Here is a 9,329-nt window from a genome sequence, read left to right as displayed (position 1 = left end):
AAACATCGAAGCTAAATTAGTAAAACAAGGGAAGTGTGTATCAAGATCAGTCTGGAGACATGAGGGACCTAGTCTTGAGATTTGTACCCCAATGTCTCGAGACATAGCATCATCGAAACAAAAATACTAAAATAGGGAAAAATTCTATCTCGAGACATAGACTTCTTGTCTCGAGACACATTGTTGAATTTTGACAATTGAGTTTGGATTCAAGTCCTAACTCCGAGTTTTATTTTGTATAATTTTCATGGCTTGTTGGTTAAGGATCTTTAACATTATTAATGTATGAATATGAATATGATTAATGATTAAATTGATATGAATGATAATCATGAATTATACTTTGTTAATATTTGTCAAGTTAGCTTGAGTTGCTTTGACGATATAACATGGCATCACACATTCGGATCCAAAGACTAGGTCGAATGTGTGGGTGTTACAAGCATCAAGTGAAGTTAGCCTGGTTGAAGAGGTAATTTGGGAATCTCCCACAGAATCCAACATATGTTCAACTAAATTGTCATGCTAAAGCATATTGGCTTTGATTGGAGGTGTGTTGATTCTAGAAAACACGTCTATACGTGAAAAAAAGCAAACAATTTTAACAAAGTGAAAACGCGTTTTACAAGGTTTGTTTTCACTGTCATGCCATATTAGTGAAAACGTGCCTTGTAGGATACGTTTTTTCTTTCTCTCTATAAAAATAACATATATGAGGAAATTAAAAAAAAAACATAATTCTCAAATTAAAAAAAAATATATCAGCAGATAAATCGCCCTAATATTGTAAGGCTAAATAAAATAATTGGGATTTTATTTGAAAATCAGCTTCCAAACGAGATAGGTCAAGTTTTTTATTTTATTAATTTCATTTTCGAGATGATAATATATTATTAACGGGATTTAAGACGCAACTAGGAAGCCGCCAATCACATAAAATTCAGTTTTTGAATTTTTTAAAAAATGCAAATTTAATTTTTAACATCATCAAAAGGCTTATTATAAATTTAGTTTAATTACTATATCACAAAAAATGTCATAGATTTTTTTACATGACCATCGAATGAAGTATTTTTTATAATTTCAAAATGTGAGTTTAATAAAATGGTTTTAACTGTAATAGCAATTAAATTTAAAATTTGAGGTGTTAAATTTCTGAAAATAAAATAGAAAAATTAAATTTCAAATGTATAACTAACAATTTTTTTTTTTGGTATTAAGCGTAATCAAATTTGAATCAAAGTTAGAAATTTAAGTAAAACTTTTTCAACATTAATAAATTCAAGATTATATAAATAATTAGATAGAAATCCGCTACCACAATTTCTAATCACTTGTTCATAAAACACCGGACAGTTGTTTAGTCCTTCTCTTAAAATTTTTAATTCATAAAGAAATATCATTACAATAAAACTAATCCAATTAAATAAAAGAATTTTAGTATTGCATTTAGATATTTTGAGTAACTGTTCAACATAATTCAGCAGAATTCGTATTGCATTTTTTCTTAGAAAAAAAGAAGAAGAAAAAACCCATCTAGGTCAAGTTTAAACTTAAATAGTTAAATTTGCAGTTAAGTATCTGAATAGATTTAGTAACTAACTTTTTTATATTTTGTATACCTATTAAGAATAGATACTAAACACGAATTTAAAAGCTACTTACTGATTAATATCACGAATTAAGCTGGCTTTAAATTCGATGGAACTCAATTTAGCTTCAAAGCTTGGATTTTAATTCTCTCCACCTCTTCTTCCTTTTTGCCTTTTACTTGTCAGAATCCTATTACGTACCTGATGGGGCATCGTTTATTCTTAGTGTCGATCATTGACTTAGCGGGACGACTTTGGAGATAATTGGAAGACGACCAGACCTGAACCTTAGTCTCCACAATGCTTTCTCGGTAAGCAAATTAATGTGAAAGCTCGATCCTGTTTCTTTTCTGTTAATTAAACGTTCGCTGGCATGGCAAACGCCTGTTTTAGCCTGGCGATTTTCTCTCTCTTTATGTCTGCTGTTGTGTTTCAGCTTACTACTACTTTGTTGCGTAAAATGTGATGATGAACTTCAAATATTGTTGTACCTGAGATCGGCTTTCAATGAATCAAGTAGCACTGCTCTTGATTCATGGAAGGCTACCGCCGGTTCTGTTTGCAGCTTCGAAGGAATCACTTGCAACGCAGAGGAGTCGGTTAAGGAAATCGAGCTTTCAAATCAGAACCTCATCGGTGCCCTTCCTTTGAATTTAATATGCCAGCTTCAATCATTGGATATGCTTTCCTTGCGGTACAATTTATTAGAGAATTTCATCGGTGAAGAATTGAGTAATTGTGTAAAGCTTCAATATTTAGATCTTGGAAACAATGTTTTTGAGGGCCCATTTCCAGATCAGATTCTGGAGCTAAAGAAACTGGATTTTCTTGATTTGGGGTATTGCGAAATTAAAGGCAGGATTCCTCGAGCAATTGGAAATCTCACTGAGCTTACTGATTTACAGCTTCAAGACAATGGTTTATCTGGAAAATTCCAGTGGAGCTTGGAAAGCTTCACAAACTCCGGCGGCTTCAGCTTTACGATAATCGGTTACAAGGAAAAATTCCGGTTGGATTGAGAAATCTGACAAAACTTGAATACTTGGATGTCTCAAGGAACCAACTCGAAGGAGATATCTCACTATTGAGGTACTTGTCCAACATGGTAAGCCTACAACTCACTGCGAACCTGTTTACAGGCATAGTTCCGACCGGAATATGGGGATTACCTAAAATGGTTACCATTGACGTTACTTACAATCAATTTGAAGGTCCAATTACATCTGATATAATAAATGCAAAAGAAATTAGGAGACTGTCAACAACAGAGAATCAGTAATCAGGTGAGTTGCCAGAGGAGATTTCAGAAGCTACATCTTTGGAGATAATTGAGCGATGCTGCAATCAGTTTTCGGGGAAAATCCCTCATGGAATTGGGGAACTGAAAAGATTGAGCAGCCTTGAATTGCAATATAACAGGTTATCTGGTTCTATACCGGAGTCGTTAAGTTCTTGTCGTTCTATCACTGTCATAAACATGGCTCATAATCATCTTGCATCTTGCAGGGAAAATCCCTCGTGAAATTGGGGAACTGAAAGGATTGAGCAGCCTTGAATTGCAAGAAAACGGGTTATCTGGTTCTATACCTTCGTCTTTGGGATCTTCGCCATTATTGGACATTCTGGATTTGTCTCAAAATGAACTTTCCGGTAAAATTCCAACGAGTTTATCGTCTCACAGTTGGAGGGTTCTTTATCTATCCAATAATCGGTTAAGTGGTCCTATACCACTGTCTCTTGTCATTGCAGCACCTGAGCGTAATTTCGAAAGGAAACCCTGGCCTCTGTAGTTCAATTATCAAATCTTTCAGGCAATGTCCACCAGACTCTGGCATGTCTAAAGACGTTCGTACGCTTATAACTTGTTTGGCTCTTGGAGGTGCAACCATCTTGCTAGCTTCACCCGGGTGCTTCTTATACTTGAAGAGAAAAAAAGATCATGGCCCTTGTTTGAAGGAAAAATCATGGGCAGTCAAGTCCTTCCATAGGTTAATTTTAACTGAAAATGAGATTTTGGATTCCTTACAGCAACAGAATCTGATTGGCAGAGGAGGGTCTGGGAATGTTTATAAAGCAACACTTTCTAATGGTTTAGACCTCGCTGTGAAACACATATGGCTTACAGATTCTCATGCCAGCCGAAGGAGCCAGAACAGTAAACCAATCCAAAGCAAACGTGACAGTAAAGCAAAGGAATTCGACACAGAGGTGCGGACATTGAGCTCAATAAGACATGTCAATGTGGTAAAGCTTTACTGCAGCATGACGAGCCAAGAGGCCCAAGACTCAAGCTTGTTGGTATACGAGTACTTGCCGAATGGGAGCTTGTGGGATCGGTAGCATACGTGTAGGGAAACGGAGCTTGATTGGGATACCAGATATCATATTGCAGTTGGGGCAGCTAAGGGACTGGAGTACCTTCATCATGGATGTGAAAGGTCAATGATCCATCGGGATATCAAATCAAGTAACATATTGCTGGATGAGTTTTTGAAGCCTAGGATTGCTGATTTTGGACTCGCCAAGATGGTTCAGGCCAATGGTGGTCAAGACTCGACCCATGTCATTTTAGGCACCCATGGCTACATAGCTCCTGGTAACTTACTTTCTTGCTGTTTAGGAGATTATTTGACAGATTCTGTTGGTTAATAAAATTAATGGTAAATTCTGTAGAATATTGCTACACCTACAAAGTAAACGAGAAGAGCGATGTGTACAGTTTCGGGGTCGTATTAATGGAGCTAGTGATTGGAAAAAGACCAACTGAGCCAGAATTTGGTGACGATAAGGACATTGTGACTTGGGTCTTGAGTAAAACGAAGGACAAAGCCAGTGTTTTGAGCATAATAGACCCAAGAATTGCAGATGCTTCGAAAGAATACGCTACCAAGGTGTTGGAAATGGCCATTTTCTGCACCAACACGCTGGCGGCACTTAGACCCACCATGAGAACCGTGGTTCAGATGTTGAAGCGGCAGAACCGCGCCAACTGGTCACCGTTGCTATCGGTTAGGACTGAATAAAAGGAAAGAAGAATAAAGATTGTGATGAAAAGTTCAGTCTACAATCACGAACAACCTTGTAATATGGTAACATCTTTGGTTTTAGCACAAACAGTTCAGTAATTTAAGTATTAGCCAGAGCCTGTAAGCTGTTATGCTTTAGTGATGTTTGAATTTAGCACAAATAGTTAAGTATCTCCAAGAAAATTGTATAGGTTTAAATTACGTTTTGATTATCAAACTTTAAAATTTTACGATATAATCATTAATATTATCAAATTATTTCATTTTCGTCCTTAAAAGCTAATTTTAGTGCCCATTGATAAATCAATTAGGGACTTCAAATGGATAAATATTAATAGGTACTACAATAAAATAGTATGGCCCAACTGGTTTCTTGCATTATAAAATATGGAGTAATAATTGATAAAGAAGGAATATGTAAAGGCTTGAATGAATTTTGAATAAGTTAATGGACTTTAGGGTCAAGAAAAGAAGAGTGCCAGACTTCAGCCCATTCAGACAGGATTTTCAATTATGTGGTACCATAATCACTTAAAAAAATTTTTATGGACCTAAATATTTCCACATTTTGAGACTTTATGAAAAGATAATTACAATTTAACGAGTATTTTCTTTTATTTTAAGTATTTGAAGGACAAGAAATAAACATTAAATAAAAAAACATTATAAAAATATAAATAAAATATTTAATTAACAATTTTATTATCTAAATCTGAATAGTTGATAATAATAAATTTACACTCTTCAAATAGAATCACATTATATAATGTATATCTATATATAGAATATCAAAATTCATCATTAATCAAAATATATTTTATATTAAATTATAAATTCGTTGATTGAACTTTATTTAAGTTAATATCATTACTATTTTATAAGTTCTGAGAATTATCTATAACCCCTTACCAACTCATAAGGAGATAATACATTTTAACGCACTCAAACATATGTCTTCTTGTATTGACAATAATACCTATACCAATCGAATTAAGGCTCAACCAATTTATCATTTAAATATATTAAATACATAAGTTTTATTATTTAATTAAATTTGAATTGAAAAAATAACTTGACTGATGAATATGTGAAAAAGACTAACATACAATAATGAAAAAAAAAACTTCAACTATTACACTTTATTCAAATAACCATTATTCTTTTTTCTTTTAATCAAATAGGCTTCTATGTTGTTCGAATTTTTTCATAGAAAACATTGATTTTAACTAAAAGTAAAAGTTACTTCAATTTTTTAAACCAATCAGCATTTCATGCTTTAAAACTAATTTGGTAGAATGAATTTTACTGATTTTGGTTGATAAAAAATATTAGTTTCCTTTAGTTTTACATATTTCACAATCTTATTGATTATAAAAGTATTTAATCTAAACTTCTAACTATGTGACTAAAACTATTTTAACTAATCAAAATTTTTAAAAAAAATTGAATTTGAATATTGATAATTTAGCTGATTGAGTCCGAACTCAATTGGTATCAGTATTGTTGCTAGTACAAGAGGACATAGTTCGAGTGCGCTGAAATGTATTATCCTCTTATTTAAGTGTTGTGAAGGGTCTATAGATAATTCTAAACATTATATCAAAAAAAAAATTAAGAATCGTAATATTATACTCGTATGAAAAGAAGTAAATTAAAAAATTAAAATGCATAAAAAGATTTTATTACATTAATGGGGAACACTTATGAAGTTAAATGTATAATAAAGAAAATGATTATAAAAAAGTTGACAGATTAGGGCAAACCAAACCCTAGTCTACAGATGGAGAAAACGATAATGGTTGAAAAATTGAGAAAAGAATTGACCTTCCAACAGAATAATTCTTATTCTCCCTTCTTTATCAACAGGATATGATTATAGAAATAACATGAGATTTTGTGGTTAGAAGTAGAAGTCGTCAAAGTTAAAATGGATGTCTATTTCAACACAAAAGCAATGAGATTTTTTTTTTTAGTTTTTGTTTACATATCCGCGAATTCATTAAATCCTCAAATAAATCATCAATTTTCGATACGATTTAAAATTTAATTCAATTATGTAACAATTTTATAACCTCCAACTTTTTAAAATCAAATCCCACCATTAGTATAATAATTTATGTTAATCTTTAAATTACGTAATTTTTTATATAAAATAAATAAGTAATTATGTTTATTTATTTATATATTTATATATTTTTATTTTTATTTTTTACTATATCTTATCAAACACAGTCGCACTTGTATGGAATATAAAAAAAAATCATAAATTGTGTGAGATAATTTTCCAAAATAAATAGGTAAATATACTAAAACGCCCTTAAACTATTATATTTTGTTTAAATAAATCTTGTAATTTGTAATTTTTACCTATGAAAACTCTTGATTTTAATATTAAAGTAAAATATTTTAAAATTTTAAATTATTTTGTGTTTTATGCTGATTTGAATTTGATCAGAATAATTTATTAAATAAAAATAAAATAATATTTTTTGAAAGTAAAACAAAATAATATTTTAAAATTTCTTAAAAGTGCTTATATATTACACTTAACCACTCTTTTAAATTTTATGTTATTGTTAAAATTGTGTAGAATTTCTATTGCATCTACAAGAAATCAAGATAAGAGCCCGGAATTCAAAATAAATTTAGTTTAACACTAAAATCAAAGGCTTTTATGGGTAAAAATCATAGGATATGAATTTATTTAACTACAAAAATAATTTAAGGGTTTGTTTAGGCAAAGTATCTATACTATTATTTAATATCTTGACTAAGTCGGTGTCATGAGTTAACCGAGCACTAACTCGGTTAAAAAGTTATCAAAATGCCCTTCCATAATTAAAACATTCAATTGCATTAGTAAAACTTTCAATTTACAATTTAGCTAAAGTTTTATTTTGATATTTTTGTACATTTTAATTTTATTATGCACACTTTATTACCTTCATCAATTGTATATATCTATATTATTTATAAAGCTCTTCACAAAGTTGGTGTCTTCCATCAACCGAGTCCCAACTCAATTGGGAATTGCCAAAAAATATATTTCATTTGCAAAGTAAGTTATATTATATGTTGGTATTTTAGACTTTTTATATTTGTATAAATTAATAAAAAAATTGTCCGTAATGAGATTTGAACCAAAAACACTGTGCATATAAAATAACTTCATTTGCCATTTGATCTAAAGCAATTTTTAACTTTCATATTTGTTATATAAATTTCTATAAATTTGTGTATATCTATACTATTTATTAAGTGTTTTACCCCTCCCGTAATTAAAATAAGTTATATTATTTGAGGGTAATTTGATCTTTTTTATTTAAACGAATGAATAAAAAATAAATTTGGTGGGATTTGAACTTGGACTAATTGGGTTAGAAAAAACCTTTAATTTACCACTCAATTAAAATTTTCTATTAATATTTTATACATTTTAATTTTTATTATCCACATTTTATTACTTTATATCAATCGTGTATATATATATATTAATGTATTTTATTGAGTTGGTGTCATAAGTTAACTCGACATCGACTCAAGATTGATGACAACACTATGATAAATAATTTTAATATATCTTTTTTTTTTCCATTTTTGACTTCATAAATATTTTATGTGTTATTATTATTAATTAGTTTCAAACCATTTTCATAATTTATTGTATGTTATTTTTAAACGCACATTTGTATTCTAAACTTGTGATTTTCACACGTATACGCATGTGATGGGCTTTTAGTATTAATAATGTTGCTAATTGAATTGGTGTCATAAATTATCACATCACCAACTCAAGATTGATGATAAAATAATGATAAACCATTGTATCCATTTAGTATTTTTAATCTTATATATTTTTATGCTTAAATTTCATTTTACTCACAATTTAATTTAATTTTTCATTTAAATATCATAAATTTGTGGTTTTCATAAATTCTAGTAGTAATTTAAAGTTTTTTTAAAAAAATATATTAGCCAAATAAATATGATAAATGAAAAGGGAAAAAAGAAAAAAAAATAAAAGATAGAAAAGCAGATAATGAAGAATTAGCAAGTAAGGGTAGCAGCAAAATAGGAGATGCCAAATCAACACCAAGTATTTTTTAAGAGAAGTGGGCATCTTTTACTTAGCTATTCATCATTGAGCACATCTGCTACTATATCCAACAATCAGATTCCCCATTTCCCTATCACATAACATTACAACTTCAATAACCCATTAATGAAAAATTTATTAATTTTTTTAAAAAATATCTTTAAAAAAAATCACTATCCATCCGAATAAATACTATTTATTTAGTATAATTGTTGAAGCTAATATTGTAGACTTTTAATATACTATTTATACGAAATTGGGGGAAAAAAACAGTGCATTAATTGTGACTTGGATTCAAAAATTCAATAGGTGATATGCATTAGAATTAAAAGTATCCAAATTGTTTATATCTTACTTTCCTTTTTTAATGTATATTATTATAATCAATTTTGATACACGCGGTGGAAGGCCTATGTCCCAACTTAGATGCCAACATTCCATTGGCTTATCAACGTCAATCCAAAATTTTCTTTTTCACAACAAATGATTCTTTGTGGGTGGAAATGCTGGTAATTTCCCATATTATTGGTTGTCGCTAATTTTATATTGTTTAGATTAGTTTAAAATAAATGATATAATATAACATATTATTCATGAATCAACAAAAGCTAACTA

The 9,329-nt window shown here is 30.0% G+C and overlaps 1 pseudogene; it reads left to right on the top strand.

The window, feature by feature from the left end:
- Positions 1–1,104: 1,104 nt before the first annotated feature.
- On the top strand, positions 1,105–4,881 carry LOC107960627 (receptor-like protein kinase 7; annotated as a pseudogene).
- The last annotated feature ends 4,448 nt before the right edge of the window (positions 4,882–9,329 follow it).

Source organism: Gossypium hirsutum, chromosome A05 (genome assembly GCF_007990345.1).
Source record: "Gossypium hirsutum isolate 1008001.06 chromosome A05, Gossypium_hirsutum_v2.1, whole genome shotgun sequence".
Classification (NCBI taxonomy): domain Eukaryota; kingdom Viridiplantae; phylum Streptophyta; class Magnoliopsida; order Malvales; family Malvaceae; genus Gossypium; species Gossypium hirsutum.
The sequence above is the reverse complement of the archived record's forward strand: the minus strand, read 5'-3'. Positions and strand labels throughout refer to the sequence as shown.